Source organism: Thermobia domestica, chromosome 7, assembly GCF_964235325.1.
Source record: "Thermobia domestica chromosome 7, izTheDome1.hap1.1, whole genome shotgun sequence".
In the NCBI taxonomy this organism is placed as follows: Eukaryota; Metazoa; Arthropoda; class Insecta; order Zygentoma; family Lepismatidae; genus Thermobia; species Thermobia domestica.
In genome coordinates, this window is record NC_137460.1 from 226277564 (window position 1) to 226298209 (window position 20646).

Below are 20646 nucleotides of genomic sequence, written 5' to 3' on the forward strand. Positions count from 1 at the left end.
TGGCTAAAACATTGGACTACGTGATGTGATAAAGGAATTTGCTCATATCAAAGCAAGAAAAGTTTCTTTCAATTAAGGTATAAATTTATGTATGTCTATTGTGTTTTAGTACATTATAAGGCTTAAGCTAATCACTTACATTTACCATAATTATCTGATTTACTGTATTATCTTCTTGCTCCATACTCTGTTGAAAACGCCTTTTGATATAAAATAAGCCTAAAAATTAAAATTCTTAGTCATGATTAAAGTATATTTTTAAAATTTTATTTTCTGTATGCGCTGCTCTATATTACAGATATACAGCGAAATCGAGCATACTGAATATTGTGTCAGTATAGAGTCGTTTAAATATTACGTGAACATTTCAGAAAGTTAGTTTTTTTTTTTTTTTTGTTTACTTTTCCATTTTATACATGTTTTTAAATGACACTTGAACGTTATCTGTCAAAATAAGGTTTGCGGATTAAAGGGGCGGCATGTGAAAGCACCGCCTAAGGCGGCAAAATTGCTAGCGCCGGCCCTGAGTAGAGAAGCTGTGCCTTCTGATTGTTGTCTCCAGAACAGACCATAGATGTTCTATGGGGTTCATATTTGGGGATTGGGGAGGTGTGCGAAGCTGTTTCAAGGTATTATAGAGTAGCCACAATCGAGTATTTTCCGCTGTATGTTTGGAGTCGTTGTCTTGCTGAACAATAAATTGTTTTCAAGAACCATCTTCTGAGCACTAGTATGGAGATTTTCCTTTAATATGTTAATATACACTTTGTGGATCATCACTCCATCGATAAGGTGGAGACGACCCACTCCTGAGGCACTCATACAACCCCAGACGAGCACGGACCCTCCTCCGTGTCTTACTTTAGGGACGAGATTTTGAGGATTCATCTCTGTATTCACCTTGCGCCATACAATACGCCTCCCATTGGACTCGATAAAGTTAAATTTACTTTCGTCCGAAAATATGACCCTATTCCAGAAAGAAGCCTGATCCCTTATCTTTATACTCTTTTTCAAACTTTAGTCTCTTTATACGATTTGTCTTGTTCACCCAGAACATTTTCCTGGCTATCCGACCATGATACCTTGCAAATATTCCGCACTGTACTGGCTGATACTTTAACACCGCGTGTTTCCAGATCCGTTGCCAATTGCACAGCACTATTTTTTGGAACCTTTTTTCTTTCCCTAATAATGTAACGTTTATCTTGTTCACTCAACACTCTTGGTCTTCCATTTTTTTTTTTTTCGCACAGTGATAGAAACATTATACATCGCAATTATTGTTTGTACTGTTGAACGAGGCCTGTCTGCAAGGTTTGCTATCTTTCTCAGACTTACTCTTCTTATGCAATTTAATAATTACTTTTCTTGTCTCCTCATTTGTTTCTGTTCGGTTGCTTCCCACTTTGACAGCCCACCGTGCAGTTTTTTCACTTCTATTCACAACTAAACTCATTCTGTTACTCGTCATGCTATACAGAGGTGTACACCCAGGTGAATACTAGTGAACCCCAGTTGTGGTATCTTTGTTTCGTATTCGTACGTCAGGTGTACGATCACTTTTTGCGTCTACTCTATACACTTTCTACGGAATTTATTTACTTTCTGACCATTAAACTTGTCTTTGTGGTTCTTTATTGATATATTCATAAAGCTTAGTTTTCATTATTCATATTGTGTGTGTTATTACACTTCTTAAATTTTCTGTTTCATTTTCGCAGGCATTCTCGTTTCAATAGCATAGGTGTACGAACACTTTCTGCGCTCACTGTATGTACAGTAAATACAAATTTATAATTTTTGACTTTACGAAGTGTACAATGTAATTGTTCAATAATTAACATAAGCAGGCATTCAGTAATTTATATTAATATAATAATTAATAAAACTAATAAGCGGGTGATTGATGACTCAGTGGTAGAGTTTTCATCTATGGTATTCTAAGCCAGGACATGTGGGTTTTCGATGGCTAATTTTGTGTTCGAAAATTTTCCCGGTGGAAGGCCTACCTTTCTTATATTTGTTCCATCATCACTCATTAACGAATTTAGTTTATCAAAACTCTATAGCCATATATTCATTCTGTCCGTCAGTGAAGCAAACAGTCTCAAGAACTATCTGATGGATTACCAATCAATTTTGGCCATGATGTACAGAGTCAATAGTTAAGAATCGAGTTCCCTGATAAATGTAATATTCAAACCGGAAGCGGTACAAATCAACCATTTCCGGTTTTAACGTTAATCATTATATAGTAAATATGGTTATAGATAGCGAGAAGCGGTTTCCAGTAATCATGTAGATAGAATGTTACCCAATTTGTACATCTGCTGAAAATAATGAGCTTAGGTATTTAGAGAGCATTTTCCGCTTTAGAAAACGTGTGCTTGGTAAATAATGTACAGAATTAGCTGAGTCAGGCATGTAGCTAGAATATGGTAATAGGAAGGGGGGGGGTCTGTCACGAAATACTGTGGTTATTTACCAGGGGCTCAATCATTCTAAACTATTCTATTGGCAACATATATTGGTTCGTTTAGCCAAGATTTCTAATGGGGGGATGATATGAAATACTGTGGTTACACACCAGAGGCTCGATCAATCTAAATATTTTACTGACAACATACCCATATTGATTGGTTAGGACAATAAAATGAGGATATATTAGTAAGTATTTTAATAAGAAGCTATGAAGAAATCTCGAGTAAAAGAATATAAAAAAGTATTGAAAAAGATATAGTTTTCCGAGGTCATTCGAACGGTGTCGAGAATTTTGCGTCTGGGAAATTTGCGCCCTACCTCAAGAACAGGAAAAATTGCGCCTGCGATGTACCTCCACCGGGAAGTTGAGCTCTGCGAAATAAAAGAACCTATTGGAGCTTACGCATTTGCTCGGAGGGGCTGACATTACAGCATAAACAATCCTTCCCCCACAACCATGCCATTTGTGATTTATTTTCATTGTGGCTATATAAGGGGAGAATAAACTTCAATATAAGCCAAAAGAACACAACGGATCAACGCAATCACTGCTTCTTCCAGAGATGATTTTGGGGGAACACTGGCCTCCCCAGAGCTCTCAGAGTGCCCCCTCGGAGGAGACCAAAATAATACGTCTATAATATAATAATAAATAGAATAGTACCAGCAGTGACCCCCCTCCGGAATTCTAAGTGTGCCCCCCGGAAAATTTTTTTTCTGAAAGAACGACTGAACGCAATTGTGTGTTTGAATTCCAGCAAGTAAACACACTGTACATAGTTTTCTTGATAATATTACTGAACTGATTTTACATTCACTTTACATTTTCTTTTCTATATTTTGTGTCCTGAAAAGCCAAACAACTCGCAAGGATTGTGAACAGAGATATCTGGGTAGAGCCAAACAGCCTTTTGTAGATTAAATTATACTCTTTCATTATATTAATAATTATATATCAGTCATTTATACTTTTTTGTAAATTTTGTAGTATAATGAAAAATTGTATGGATTGTCCTTTAGTGAACTAAAATTGTATTTTTTTCATTTGTTCGGAATAATATAACGGATGGAGTAACTCACTGAGACGATGATAGTGTAGTTCAAGCCTAGTTCAAGTGTAAGTGGAAGTTACTTTACACAATACAAAAATAAGTTGAATTGTAGGGCGCTAACATCCCAGTGCAAATATATAGCCGGCGCATTTTCCCCTCTTTTTGGGGTAGGGCGCAAACATCCCAGTGCAAATATATTGCGAGCGCATTTTTTCCTATTTTTGTGGTAGGGCGCAAATTTCCTGGGCGCAAAATTCTCTCATTCAAGGAAAATATAATGTCCGTGAAGTTGACAAGCCACTTATGTCAGACTCCATTTCGACTTTAAACGTCGCTAGTGCTACGTTAGTGTTCGATAGTGACGCAAATCGTTAGTACTTCACAGATAACGTGTGCTTTTTAAATAATGGATATAGGTCTTCTAACTGCATGCCAACACGCCCACTTCTAAGAATCATCTCAAAAATGAGGTTAACCGTTAGAGCAAGTAAGTGCTCATTAGTGCCATTAACATTAATGCCTCCATCGTACGGCCCTTTGAGTAATGATAATAGCACGTTTTTTGCTAGTCTCAATGCGTCCCTATATTCTCGCGAACATTCTGACGTGCCCAAGTTAGTTACTTTTTTTTTTTTTTTTTTGCAACTATTGTTTATCTGTTATTGTTTATTGCTAGTCTGCAGAGTAGTCCTTACATTAATATGCCATTGTCCTTGATAATCATTGCGTATTTACAAGCAGTTTGTTATTACTGTTAGAAGATATCAAAAAACAACAGATAAAATCTACTACTTAACGGTTCACATTTTTCTTTTACAGTACATAAACGATTAATAATAATAATAATAATAATAATAATAATAATAATAATAATAAGACTATTCCAGCATAAAAGTTATCAATTGCATCCCACTGGCAACAAGCGACGCATATTTTAACTTCACAAAAATTAGTTTCTCACGATTTTCTGGAAAACTACGTATGATAACATCTTCATTATGTCAAGTTGTTTATCTCAGTGTGATATATGTCTTACCTCTGGACAATATCACAGTAAAACAAAAATTAAATATTAGAAGTACATCGTATTTTTGGACTACATCTCATTAACCATGGGAAGATTGAGTAGTGTATACTTTAGGATGTAAGTTTCAGCTTAACTTGCATCATACATTCTTAGGATTACAAAAAGGAAATTTGTTCGTTTGCGTTTGAACAAAATTCTTAGGATTACAAAAAGAAAAAATAATTTTTCCGAATTCCGGAATTTTTCCGAAATCCGGATTTTTTCCGAATTCCGGAATTTTCCGAATTCCGGATTTTTTCTAAATTCCGGATTTTTTCCGAAATCCGGAATTTTTCTAAATTCCGGAATTTTTCCGAATTCCGGATTTTTCTAAATTCCGGAATTTTTCTAAATTCCAGATTTTTTCCGAAATCCGGAATTTTTCCGAAATCCGGAATTTTTCCGAATTCCGGATTTTTTCCGAATTCCGGATTTTTTCCGAATTCCGGAATTTTTCCGAATTCCGGATTTTTTCCGAATTCCAGATTTTTTCCGAAATCGGGAATTTTTCCGAATTCCGGATTTTTTCCGATTTTACTTTCCGGATTCCGGAAAGTAAAAATTCCGGAATTGGCCATCCCTAATATATATATACAGCCGCGGATCCAGGATATGATCAAGGGAGGGGCTAAACCATAGTTTGCTGCTTTATCCAGTGTATACCTGAGCGGCAAGGGGGCTATAGCCCCTATAGCCCTCCCCTTGGATCCGCGCCTACATGTAGATGGGAGTAAGCTTAGGAAGTTGAATTATTAAAAACATTTTAAAAAAAGTGTTTGTATATACATATTTTAGATACACAGATACGTATAATGTACACTTAGAAACAATAGGATAAAAGTTACTCCACCGCCAGCATAATTTAAATCATTGAACACTTTCTTTTTCTGTATTGAAATTGATGTAAGAGGGAAAGTTCCAGTTGATTGGTTGTAGTAACATTGGGAACTGCATATGTAGTACACATGTTGTGTGACTCCAAAACCTTGTTGAATTCTGTACAAAGGAAATCATCGAAAACCCAATTGGCAGAGATAGCTAAGTTTTGTTTGAAATGTGGTTTCTCTTGGTTAGAACCTAGATTTGTCCAACGTTATGCTCTTTATAAATTTAATGAAATACAATGATCTTTCTATTACTACTGCTATTACTATTGAAACTGTATACATTTTATAATGCTATTTGCAACTTTTGTTGTCGCAATTGTATTTGGAAACAATCCTATTGCTGCATAATTGCACTTGCATATTATTCTCCTGGTGTGTTTACATTGTAATGGTTCTGCATTGCGTCAGTAGAATGTCAATAGACACAGAAAACGTGCTTTTGGTGTCGCTTTTCAACTAAATGCACTGAGGGTAATAATTATTTGATTGAAGGTTTTGGTATATATGTGTAATGTTTTGTATGTATATATATATGTTTGTGAATGAATGAGGGAGTGAACGAACGTACTTACATGCGTATCTGGCTGTACTCGTGTGAAGTGTGTGTGTGTGTTGAACAACACAAATGTAAAAAGCTGCTTTTGTGGTTACGGTCCATATACCACACGTATCTATATTAATGGGGTAGTGAATTTTATTATCATGTTCTTGGAAATGAGTTAATTACAATGTTGAAAAATTCAAAAACAGTTTAAGTGTAAAATTACATATTAATTGGTTATATAATATATAACAAAAATAATTTAAAAACAAATAGCTTATACGTAGTAGCGTCGACTAAGCAACGCGTGGGATATTTTCCCATCCTGCACTTTTTTTTCACGATTCTGTGACATCTTAATGCTAAAGTCTTGTCTATGCTAGAGATTCCAAACAAATGTAGGGACGAGTTCTATATGTTGATGGCGAGCCAGATTGCAAATTTGAGCTAGTTCAAGTTCCAGTAACGCTGGTGAGCTCTCTAGCACGAACGACTAAGGATTGCTAACCTGAGCCAGTGGCGTATTTAGGAGGGCTTCCCGGCTTAAGCCATCCCCCCCCCCGAAATCTTACTTACTATAGTAAAGTATATGAAATATCTTGCAGAATTTTTACATTTTCAGGCAAAGCCCGTCCCCGAAAGTTAGCAAAGCCCCTCCCGAAATGAAATCGTAAATACGCCACTGACCTGAGCCCTTAGTGAACGCGAGACCAATGGTGTTAATTAGTGCGAATCTCATTAAGGATAGGGAGCCCGAGCTCAATTGAGTACTAGTCTAAACTGGCTTGAGGCTCATTGAGTTTAATGACAGGGAGCTTGAGTGGATACCGATTGTAAGTAAAATGACCATCTCTGAACTATGATGAGTCAGTAGTAGAATCTCATCTCTGGTTCTATGGGTCCCTATTTCGATTGTGAACAAAATCTTGGGTTAAGGCTTTAATCGGGGTTCTTTCATTTCCTCCCGCATTACCATTCCACAAATTCTTTACAATAGTTCATCGTTATTAATATATTTGTCTCCTTCAACGTACCAGGACATATCCATGGAAAACAAATCTAAAAGTTATAGTTTTACTTCTTAATACACGATGAAAAATTTGTTGTTTTAATAAATCAGTACCCATAAGACAAATTTCATTTTTGTTGTCAAATTACTATTGTTTCACCATTTGGTTTCTCGTACGAGAAAAAGATAGTATATGTCATACGTAGTCTACAGAAATCATCAGATCTTCACAGTCGTGACGCAAGAGGGAGGCAGGAGGCAAGCGTACCTCAGACCAGATCCGTAGCCAGGAAATGAAATGAAATCTTTATTTTTCGTCCTACAGTTATGCAAGCTAGGCTAAAGAAAACTGTGATGATGAAAAATGAATGAATTGGTGGAATGAAGAAAGTTGGAGGAAACGGGAAAATCCGAGAAAACCCGCGCACATGGTGTTTGTCGACGCAAAGTTTTCTTTGCGCGAGCTGGGATCAAATCCGTAGCCAGGGCTATTTCATTCGGGCCACACCATCTTTTTGGGTATACTTCAGGTTTTCTTCACTTATAAGCGTGAAAGAAAACATCACAGTATGCGTTTTCCTGAGTACGAGAAACCGTGCTGCTGACGATCCTTAACACGTCCAACATCGTGTCAAAGGATTCCGTGTTTACTGTTATCAAGGCTTATCGTCTGCCTACTTTGGACCAATCATAAAAACAGAGCATATCTCAAAATTCGGTTGATGGCATGTCTGGGAATTTCATCCTAGAGAACACTGTGTACCCATTCAACATTAATGAAATATGCATTTTTTGATTGCATATGCGTGACTTCCTTTACGCTAAGTACCACCATCCACAGTTTCTGGAATTCGAAATAGGGCCTCTTGAAAGTTTGCTTTTTCGCGATTTTGGACAGCCCTAGCTCTGAAACTATGCACTTTTCCTCACAGGTCCATATGAACTTTTTCTCTTATTTTGATGTGAGAAATCACCTCTTACAGTTTGTCGGTATAATTCATTAACAACCTGTATATATATATATATAATAGAAACATTTCTTTTAGACTTTGCTCCTTGCGTAGCAATTTTCGAAGCGAAGAGAAATATTAAATATGAACAGTTTTCTATGTTAAACCCATATATATTATCATTCTACAGATTGTCTAAGTTGATAGTTGCTGTGGAATGTTTTCATACAGAGTTTTTGTGCTGAATACGTAGAGTTGGCAATATGTAGTCCAGGAAATAAACTTTCATTTTTATTATAAAGACACAATTAACTTAATCCCTACTTTCTTAATTCATATTGTAGACAAATGTTACAAGGATCAAGTTCATTCTTCCATTGTTTTAAATGTTGTAAACTGCATATTACTTTTGTTTCATCATTTCAGTGGAAAACAAGCCGAAGTAGCGAAAGAACATTTCTGAGTCAACACTGTGAAATAACTATGTAAATGTATCATTTATGAATTACTTACCAGGGCTTCAAACAACACAGGAGAGAAAAGGGGAATACTCCTAAAGTTAACTTTTTCCGCTAGTTATCTCATTTCTAAAAGGAAATCTGAGTTCTTGCATTTAGAAAGGCGTTTTATTTTCATTATGTTACAAAATGTCAAAGTGCACACTGTTTCTTTTTCGTCAATTCTACAGTCTTAAGTAATATAGTCTTTAATCCATAATGCATTGGTATGTGTTAGTGAGAACCATCGCATTTTCGAGGGTAAAACTATCACAACTATATGTTATATACAGACAGAAAGAACTTTTTTCTCATGGAGGATGAAAGTATGATCATAAATGGATTGCATTTTGCGATGTAACTTTTTGTGTGCATCGCAATTCTGTGGTTTTGTGTAATAAACTACAATTTGATAACACTTAAAAAAAAAAGCTGATATATAAGAAATGGAGAGAGAGAAAAAAGAAAGAGAGTAGAAAGTCTGGAAACATTATTTCTAATTTCCAATACCATTAGGTATACGTTTTTGAAGAAGCAGAGTTCAGTGTTAATCACAATGTGACACTATCACATTAAAATTATGAAATACTGCAAGACCTTTTGATACCACAAGAATATATGAAGCTATACACCATAAACGCTTCAGAACAATATGCATCTACATGCTTAGCACAGTTGAGAATAATTCACATCTTTTTGTGTTATTAATAGCTAATGAAGTAGGATTATGCTATTTATTTCTAATGGAACAATCGAAAATACAGATATTTATCTAAGACGTTAATATGAAAAGAAATATTAAAAAGCCATTTCTTTTTAAGTCTCTATATAGCACAAGAATGTAAACCACGTTCATTGATACGTTTTTGTGTATACTCTTTCTAGAAAATTCTTAAAAGGATTATAAGTTTTATTTCGCTTCTCACAACCATTCTACAGTGTAGTCGTTGAAAGCTTCTTCAAATTTTTCTACAAAGTGTGTGCTCGAGTATTGTTTTGCGAAGGCCAATAGAACATGGTTCGATTTTCTATCGTGGAGCGTTGATTTTCTTTGTGGTCTAAGAACCCTTTTAACGCAAGAAAATGTATTCTCACATGTTGCTGTTAGGGCACCAATTGTTACAGATCCTGCATATAATTTATACACATTGAGAAAGAAATACCTTTATACGTTACAACATATACAAGTTCTGTAAAATATTACTGTCACTCTTGTTGTTGAAGAAAATATTTACTTTAACAACTTCAACTTCCAATTCGAAATTTTGTTCATGCAGCCTAGGAGATTCAATCGTGGTAGTTTCGTTGGATACTGGTAGGGTCAAATGTATGATTCCCATAATCCGAAGCAATTTCCTATAAATTGATGTGACTGATTTTAAACAGGAAACCATTACGGACTATTACCTCTTTGAAACCAAAGCATCAATTTATGTTTACCTAAATTTTCATCGTCATATTGCAACTAATAAAAATATTTTACCCGTCTATACCAAACTTATTGAATGCCCTTTATATGAAGAATATATCCTGAATTTTTGATCAGCGTCTACGCCAAACTGCTTAAGCTAGAACCTTAAAATTTGGACAGTACAGGGTGGTCCGGAAGTGGGCGTACCCCCCTTTAGTTTCAACAGTATAATGTTAGTTATGGTAGAATGTCTGTACACAGTTAGCTTGAAGTCTTAAGAGTCATAAAAATTGGTATGATCACCATCCATGTCGTAACACAGCTGAATTCTGCGCCAAGTTCCCGCAGATGTTTTGCGGAGATACTCCGGAATCAAGAGGGTGAAGAAGGCGTGTTCTACAGCTGCTCGTAATTCCTGCGTTGTGTGGTATCGAGTGTTTTTTACTTGTTACTTTGTAAAACTCTAGAGAGCATTGTCTGGTGTCGTCAGATCGGGGCTTCTTGGAGGCCAGGGAAAGAGAGTTGGTGAAGATGCATAAGCTCTTCCGATTCAGCGGCTAGGAAACGTCTGATCCAGATAATTGCGCACGTGAATCGCGAAGTGACTGATGCTCCATCCTGTTGCATCACAGCAGTATCTTTGATACCATTTTCAATAGTACCACAATGCCAGACAATGTTACCAAACAAATGTGGGTAAAACCTAAAACCGTCAGAAAACACTAATTAGGGATACGCCCACTTCGGGATCATGCTCATAGGAATTTGTGACGTAAGATACCAGTAAGGGAAAATGTTTGGAAATTTGACGTATAATTAGTCAAATGGGGGTTACAATCTTTATAATAAGATTTGAGACAGAAATTTGGTATTTTGCACTTTTCATTTAAGAAAACTGAACACATGTTTGAGCGTTTTTTTGTTTTTTTTTTAATCTTTGACATGAGGAAACAATTTTTAGGGTCGTCCAGTAAGCCACCCTTACAAGGCGTTCGAAACTCGCCCCAGATTTCGAGTTTCGACAAATTCTATATGAAAGGTGGAGAAGAAAGAAGGCAAGATATTGCCCTCAGTAACACACAGGGACATTTGCTAGTTTTGAAGGAGACTTATGAATTTGATGATCCGAAGCTTAAAATCTTCCCGAAGTTACATATACATAAGAAGTAAGTCTTTTTTCTCTCTTTCTTTTCCAAGAAGAAGCAAAAGATAACGTACACGGTACAGATATTCGTAGTGTGTGTCGTTTTTCTCTCTGTGTGTGATGTCACGTTATGAAGTCACCATGCCCGTTTCTATAGCGACCGGGATTCTCTAAAGGCTGCGAGGAGGGCGATAGAGAAGCAAGCTTACACTGTGGAGGTTGATATGGTTTTTTCTTTTGCATCGTTGCTAACTACTGTTGAGTTATCAAATATCAAAGGAACTGCTACCAACTATTAAAATGGCGTTGCTATTGTTTTTGGAAATAGAGTAGGCAGTATATTTATAAAACTCCAACAGTTTCATCGCCAATTAAGGATATACATTTTACACTGAGTGCAAAGAGAGAAGAAAAATAAAGCATTAAAGTGTTTACGCAATTATAATTACTGAGTTAAAAGCTTATGAAAACTTAGTTTGCTCTTGGTATATGCAGGTATTCAGCCTTTTATATTCTTTCTATAAAAAACAAAATAATTTTATGTATTTGTGAAATTTGATATCAAATATGGTTAATTGTTGTTTCATTACCATTATATTATTATATGTTTTTCATACTATTAAGCTGTAGTACGCTATGTGTTTGCAACGGGCAATTTTTGCAGTCGTTTTACCTGGAGCAACATTGAAAGATATTGTTCCAATAAAGTTGGAATTACCGACTTTTTGTTCTTTAACATCGAATTTTATATATTTGTTATCAGTTTTATAAAGGTTGCTTTTTGCTACGTTTTTGATGGTTGTTTTCTTTGTAGATCTTCTGTCAACAACAAGGTTATATAGGATGAGACCTACAGTTTGAAGTGAGAAGTGAATCAGTATGTTGCGTGTTAGAACATATGTATATAGTATATCCTGGCTGGGTCGCCAAAGTGTTTAACCTACTCCACTCTGTAGATGATTTCGAGCAGGTAGATCATATAAGAATTTTAAAATGACGTATTTGACTTAAAATAGCCGAAAAATCAAAATATTCAAATATTAAAAAAATGGTAATTCAAATTCCAAAACATACAAATATTGAAAGATATCGATCAGTAATTTTGTTAGTTCTATAATTCGTTATTTGAAAGTATCGATCTATATTTTGAAATATTCCCAGCTCTAATTGCGTGCACATGATGCAGACCTCAGGCCATATGGTTATCCAAATCTTTAGTGCTTGCGACGACCAGAAGACATGGTTCAGGATTACAGTAACATAATTACTGAAATTCTGTTAAACAAGAAATCTTTTTGATGATGATAAAGTTCTAAATATGCCTTATTTTGTTACCGATTTTTAGATCTATCTGTTGATCTGAATAAACGATATTTATATGACCGTTTAAACTTTATTCTCACTTTCGTACCAGGCTGGAACTGATTACAAGTAATTGTTATAACTATTGAATACGCTTGAGACCATTATTTGGCAGGTCCAAAGTAACTAATGGTCCAGCTAAACTGGATTTGCTATATAGCGTTTATCGTCCGTTATATTGAACACCATGTACACAGAATCGTTTTTTAAGACTACTACGAATCTGTTGGTGTACGCCATCCATCAAATTTTGTCAGCTCTGAAGAGATTATATTTTGAATAAAGAGAACTAGGAACTTCCATACGTTAAACCCTTCATCTTTTTAACTTCGGCATAATCTTGTAAAAACGTGTAAAATTTCAATTTGTTTTTCTTTTTATCAAAGGTTAGCAACGCTGTGTGTCTTGAAGTTGAATGTTGAATTGCAAGTAGAATAAAAATAAGGGGAAAAAAGTTTGAGAAAAATGTTTGTTTATTAATAATTCAGTAGAGGCATAGAGAAATATACCAGATTTTTTTATGAACCGTTTCTTTCGTATTTTTATATATTTCGGGAATCCTTGTAAGATCATTTTTTGAGTATGTATGTAAAGAAGGACTTATTTTGAAGAGTACCAACTAAGTTCCTATTCTGTAATATTACATATTTCCACGCTGGTTTTCTCCTGTTTCTGAAGGAATTCAGATTGTGTGAAGAATAATACTGCTTGAAACGCGGTTTGACAATAAAGTGTCAGAATTCGAACTGTTAATGACAAATAAAAGTTTATGATGTGAGATTAATGATATAATACTCATTTGCAGAACATATAAAGATTTGGTAAAGATAGCATATGTGTCCTTCTGACTATCAAACACATCCTGGCTCGCATTTCCACGAATTCTTACATGGAACAAAGAGGCCAACATTGAGTTTAGATATAATTTAGGGAAATCAGCAACAGACTTACGAGACAGTCACAATTGTTTACCGCGAGAATGCCGTATGCAATACAATGGTACGCCCTATTTCGTGGTTGACGTCAAGACGTTGCCTAGTGCATCCTCCCAATATGCGGACATTCATTTGATGGTCCAACTATAGCAGGTCACGAACACTCTCCACATTATCGTCGGAACAATTCGTTAATGAACGGCTGCTTCGCAGGTAATCGGAAACGTTTTCTCGTCTACCACGATTACGAGATAAAGTATTTTGCAGTAAACAATTCAGTTCATCTCTTGAATCTCTATTGCTGATTTCCCTTACTTACAGCAAAACTTAATTTTGCTTTTTTTCTGTGTAAGAAACCATCACAATAGGAACCGAGGTATCTTTGATGACCGATGTTTAGAAGTGCAAAGGTAATCTCCACCAAATTTTCACATGCCTTGCAAAAGAGTAGTATTAATCTTTCAGTATAAACAATTTTCTGCCATTAACAGTCATAGAGTACCAGCACTAGTCTTGGAACTTTATTGTCAAATCTTGTAGAAAACACAGAAATATATTTAAAGAAAAGTGTTACACAATTATATATTCTAAGTATAACGTACATTATAAGTGAAACAATTGATGATTAATTAACCTCTTTCAACTCATTCACTACTATGAACTACCTTAGCTGTTGGTTTTTGTCTGGCGTACTGCAGATGTTAATTTATTTTTCTCATTCTTACCAGTGACGACTCTAATTGATCATTTTTGTTGTATGTATCGCGATCAACCCTAGTATATTTTATGTTCTGTGCACTGTGAACGACCTTAGGCGTTTGTTTCTATACAGCATATTATGAACAACCTTAAATCACGCTGCATCCTAATCGATATTTGGGATGAATAAATGTCCTCGCCCCGAGAATTTTACTGTCAGCTTGGGATAAATATTACGGTAGGTCAGAAAGGTTCTCGTCTCACTGGGAACATACAGCATGTGGTCAAATCAGTCTCTGATATCTCATCGTTGGCAAAGCTGCTTCAAGCTGCTTTGTCAACGTGAGAGCGACACCCAAGATGAAACGTTAATTTGGCTGCCGTGCACAATTGTTATTTTCGTCATTTGTATATGGATATCCTGAGGTATCTAACTTGTGTTGCGCACAATGTATGACCTACTTGTTCATTTTTGTCCTCCGTACTATGAATGAATGTCCTTAGTAGTTTACTGTCCTGTGTATCACAGAGACCTTAGTCATATATTTTTGTTCTTGTACAGAGTAATCCTTACGTTAATTTTTCCGTGCGCATCACAGAAGACAGCAATCATTTATATCTGTCCGGCGTACCACAGACAACTTTAGTCATTTATTTTTGTCGTCCATATATATACATACTTAATTGTTTGTTCATGTACTAACTGAGATACCTGACGTTGCACGTCAGAATAATGTTTATGCACAATATTTGAAAATAAGGAACGAATAGAATAAATAATGACGTGTAACGTCTTCGGCATTGCCCCTGTTGAAAGTAAAGAATTGAATGAAATAAATGACCATGACCAGCGCCTTCAGCGTTAGCCGTGTCAATTCCTTGGTCAGCTGACATTCACGTTTTTGACTAAATTTGAGCCTAAATGTCATTGAATCTGTCACCAATCAGCTTAGGACTCCAAAAATTATAGATTCGACGCTAATTTAGACTCTTTTTTACTCCTCACCCTTCACCTCACACCGACTGATGCTAAACTTAGGTGGATAGCATCAGAAGTATCACTATTCATATCAGCAACCCCGAAAACTAAGAATTGGAGACCAGTATCAGTCGTTTTCGGATTATTTTTTCGTCACTCTCTTCCCTCGTCTCTGGGGGTTTTAGGCGTACATTATTTTTTTCCAGATTGTAACTCATTCTGAGAAATGAGATTACATCTTCCTAATTTGAGGGGCCGCAGTGACTCACTGGTAGAGCATTCACTTCTAGCATGGGGTTCTTGGTTCGATTCTAGCTCGCGCTAACTGAGCTTTGTGGAGGACAAACGCCGTGTGAGTGGATTTTCTCGGGGTTCTCTCGTTTCCTCCCACTTTCTTTATTCCACCATTTCATTCATTTCTCATCATCTCCGCCTCCTTTCGCTTAGCCGGCATAATCATGGGACGTAAAACTTAAATATTTTATTTCATTTCATTTTTATTTCTTCCTAATTTGAGAAATTGTGAAATATTCTTTAAATAAGTGTTAAAGTACCTCTTCCCCTTTGAAGTCTCCTCCTTCCCCCTTAGGATACGAGCCAAAAACTTCTATTTAGCTATTGCCTCTTCCAAACCATGGTCTCTTCGATAAAATCAGTTTGAAGTAGGTCAGGTGAACAGTGTGAATTGATATGCTAGACAAACAACATTCATTTTATTTACTTTGTATACAATGAATGACCATAGTCCTTTTATTTTGGCCGACGTACCGCATATAACCATAGTCAGTAATTTTTTCGTCCAGACATAACATCCTTAGTTGTTTATTTTGCATATCATGGACGACCTTTTACATTTTTGTTGTGCTTGTCATAGACAATTTAGTGTTTGCTTTACTGTGTACTAGGAGATAAGCGTAGTCGTGTGTAATTTTTCTTTTAAAAATCGTGTATACAGTGAACAACTCAAGTCATTTATGTTTAATAGAGTGTACCAATTTGTATCGATATAAATTGTTGGTCACTCGGACTTATAGGCTATGATGTTTTACACATCAATATGTAAACCGTTAACTGAAACAATTCCATATGTAAAAAAGAAGACGTCTCGCTGTGTTGTGTGTCTATCCAGTGAGAGTCCTTTTTTGACATTGCATGAAAGAACAGTCACTGAGGCATCGTCGTCAATACTGCAGTTCCTCCCCTCTCCCCCACGACCTTCGCCATTTTCCAGAATGCATCTTCCTTTCCCTTCCTCCGCTCCTCTCTGGGTTCGCCTTCGTCATCTTGTAACGGTTTCTGAGGGACCATTTCATGAGAACATCTCTGTTCCTCTGCCACCGAGACTGACTGCTAAGCCCATTCCAACTCTTGCCTCCGTCCTTTTATAAACACTACGACCCTCTTTCCCATTGCGCTCCCCGCAGGACTCTAACAGTACGAATACAAGAGAAGTGTATCGTTAGTAATAATAAAAAAAATACATATGCTTCGTTTGTTTGTTTATCTTAATAATTTTTGGTTTACAGTCGATCCATTTAGCATTATATTTAATAACGTAATGAAAAAAAAAAACAGAGGAGACTCAATACTCGACTATCAATGAAAGCAGCCGTATTCAATGCGATGGGCATGGTTTACATTCACTGATATTTGAGATATTGTATTATTCGAAAAAAAAAATCAAATAACAAATAGTTGTCTGGTGATTAATTCGAATATTCCAACAAAGTAATTATTCGAAAAACATATATTCTTCGTATTAGTATTTAATTCGAATATTTTATTCATTAATAATTCAAATTTATTAATTAATTTAGTATTCAAATATTTTATATTAATTCGAACAACGAATATTTATTCGAATGATTAATCGAGTTGAATTGATTTTAACGTCCCTTTCAGTAGTGAGACGATATGAGACGGGATCTACTGATTAACGTGGAATGCGAACCACATGAGCTCCCGCAAGGAATCGAGAATGATTAATTGAATATTCGGACAAAGTAATTATTCAAATAGTCTTATAGTGATTAATCGAAAATTTGAACAAAATAGTTATTGAGGCAATGACTGTTTCGGACAAAGTAGTTATTCGAAAAACGCTTGTTTTCCGAATGATTAACAGAACATTTTAACGATATAATTATTCATGTAGAAAATAATTACTGTAATTAATATTAGAAAAACGAATATCGGAATATTGTGATTAAAACAATTCCATGAATGAGGATAATCAAATTATGGGTAATTATTGAACTTGTAGAGTAGTTGGTGAAAGACGTATTCACGTAACGAATAATGGTTCGAATTTATATTGGATTAATGAATATTAGTAAACTATAAGACAGTTTATTAGCCATGTTGTATGCAATGTATATATGTATTGTAAAGATTCACTTTCTAAAATCAGTGATAAAGGAAGTTTTTTTTTTTCGCTGTAGGAAACTTACTCGTACTGTACGAAGAGGGGACATGGTGGCGTAGTGGTAAAGCGCTTACCTCTGGTGTGTGGGGTCTCTCGTTCGGTCCCCGGCCAAATAAGTTTCTGATGGTCAACATCATCTCCATGAGTTTTCTCTGGGTACTTCTGTTTTCTTCAATATTCCCATTTTATTATCATTCACTTGTCTTAATCATCCGTCTCCCTTAGCCGAAAGGACATAATGGTGAGATTTTGAACTGAAATATTTCATTTACTCGTACTGCACCGAGGGTAGATGAAATGTTAAGTCTTCAGTTTAATGTTACTCACCAGGGATCGAACCCCCAAAGATGTGAAAGCACTGTGAGGTGGAAATTTCAAGAAATTACCCACCCGTTTATCTTACTGTCGGAACAATTTAAGAGCCTGCCTTACTAAAAATAATACGAAATTTATCATTTTCTTTTGCTTGATTATTTATCAGTGAAAGGAGATAATAAAATGCAAGTTACTACAATCATAGACAACGTTGTTCTACAACAGAAAATATTAACCTGAAGAACGTTCAGTGTTGCCAGAAAAACAGTTTCCCTAAAATCTAGGTTAAGACAGCGAGTAGAGGAATGTACTCAACTGCATTTCATTACGTATCATGTTGTTTTGGTTTCTTGTGTACTACTTTTTAATTAACACTATTATTTAGTGTTAATAACTATATGTTAAAACTGTTTTCTTTATTACAAACTAAATACAACTATTATTTAAAAAGTAGTTCTCAGGAAACCAAAACAATATGATACGTAACCAAATGCAGTTGAGTTTGTTTCTCTACTTGCTGCCTTAACATACATTTTAGGGAAATTGTTTTTCTAGCAACACTGTAATTTCTATGAATGGAAACACTGAACATTCTTCAGGTTCATATTTTCTGTTGTAGAATAGCATTATCTATTATTGTAGTGACTTGCACTTCATTATCGCCTTTCACTGATGAATAAACAAGCAAAAGAAAAATGTTAAATTTTGTATTATTTTTAGTAAGGCAGGCTCTCAATAGTTGAATTATAGGTTTGCAATAGTGTATGTGCGTCATTGTTAAATGCATGTTTCACTAAACATCAATAGTTACAATGCGCTTTTGTGGATCAAAAGATACAAAATATTTGAGGCAAAATTTTTATTCTGGACGTATATCACAAGAACTACATATAGTGTAGCCGAACCCAAACTATCATTTATCTTAGTGTGATGTGCTTATTCCGGAATTATTATTATTATTATTATTATTATTATTATTATTATTATTATTATTATTATTATTATTATTATTATTATTACGAAAACTCAATTTAGGGTCCGTTTAAAATTTTGAGGCCCCTAATCAAAAAACCAGTTATTGGCCAAGATCGCAATCATTTGATGCATCTTTTTTTATCATTCGTAAAATTGTTGTTTTACATATTTAGTACGTAACAGTATGTAGTACATACGTAAATAAATAAGCAGTCCGTTTCAGGAGAATAAAAACTATGAATTACTATTCGGAATGAACGACATTTTTTTAACTCTACAATTGCTTCTTCTCGAACAGTTAAGCATGGCAAGTTGCTGTCAAACAGGTAACTTTCTTCAGCACAATATCACGTATTGATTGCTATACAGTATGTCTCATCTTTGTACACTATTATAAACCAAACTACTTGGCTTTACAACCCATTCTGAGCCTGTGCCGCGCCAGTGCCATCTGTTACCCACCGGCTGAACTACGTCCAATTTAGCAACTAACACGAGGTCAGCGCGCTGCGTCTCCCTCCCTTTAACAGGCGTATCTTTTATAATTAGACAACAATTCAATGACAGTCTTGGGGAGAGGACTATATGTCATTAAGTATTATACTCTGTACCAGCCATCTTGCTTGGATCTAATAATTAAAAGTTCGATGAGGAAATACTTTGGTACGGTATCAGTTTCATATAATAGTTCTTGTTGTACAGTATCATTTTTTTTTTATCTATTTAGAAAAGTCAGCGTTAGAATTTACACTTACCCATATCGTTTTGCTCAACCTGTTTAGATATATCAATTTGTATACCTTATATCTGGACTTATTTTTGTTTAACCCTTAATAATATTGTAGAACATACTTTCGTGGTGCTATTTACAACATGATCTCAATAATTAGAGAATGACTTATTGATTAACTAGGTTTGAAACCAAATACAGCATATCATATTACACCTTATATGATCTGTATTTTAGAAATAAGTTAATAAAATAAATGTAAATTACTGTTATTGTTAAATAATTTGTATTACATTTCTACATGTAATTATTATTATTTTTTGTTGGCGAAATTTTTTGTTCTATTGACTAATTGCTTTTTCCTCTTTTTCTCTCTCTTTTTTCTAGGTAAGTGATACACGCTTCTTCAGTACAACTACTAGCACAAGTGTAAAATATTCATTTACACTTTAGCACTGGTATGCAACTGGTATTATTTTTCTTAAAATTTTATTTTAGTTTTTAACATTTTATATATATTTTCGTTATGTTTTTCTTTTTAAGTCAGTTCTTACTTCTTGAAAACAAATGGGACTTGTTTCTTGTGTAGGCAACTGTCTGATTCCACGGGAGTATAAAAATGTTAATGTTTTAATATATGGCCAGTTGGTACTAACAATGAATACTTCCAACAATGTTACAACTATGAAGATATAATACAGTAAATTGAAGATGTTGATGCGATAATGACTCTATAAACAATTAATCAATGAACATAAATTGTTTACTTGAAATTTTTGATTTTATTTTTCAAGTACCATCTTGTCGCATGAAACTATCCTTTTATTTTTGGCCTAGAATTTCAGAAGAGAAATATTCACGTGTGTAAGCTATAACTAATCTTTTTTTTTTTTTTTTAATCTTATCTGCGTGAAGACAGAAAAAACTGAAAACGTTACTTTCACTACACTTGCTAAACTAATTTCCCGTCGTAACAGTTGTCAGGAGATCAGGGTCCTTCATGCGTATAAAGTAATGTGTGGTCAGCACATTGACTTCCCTCACTGTTAATGCTAGCTTTCTAGACGCTACTTCTATCTTACAGGTAGCCCCCCCTATTGCCCCTCACGACGGTAGGTGGGCGCCGTTATGCCAAAACTTTTTGCTAAATACGAATGGTTTTCCCTTTGCTATGATGTATTTATT

At 35.1% G+C, this 20646-nt stretch overlaps 1 protein-coding gene across 7 annotated transcripts in view; it reads left to right on the forward strand.

Annotated features, from left to right (window-relative positions):
- Lar (tyrosine-protein phosphatase Lar) overlaps positions 1 to 20646 on the forward strand; it is a 1526023-nt gene that overhangs the window by 712087 nt on the left and 793290 nt on the right. The window lies entirely within an intron of this gene.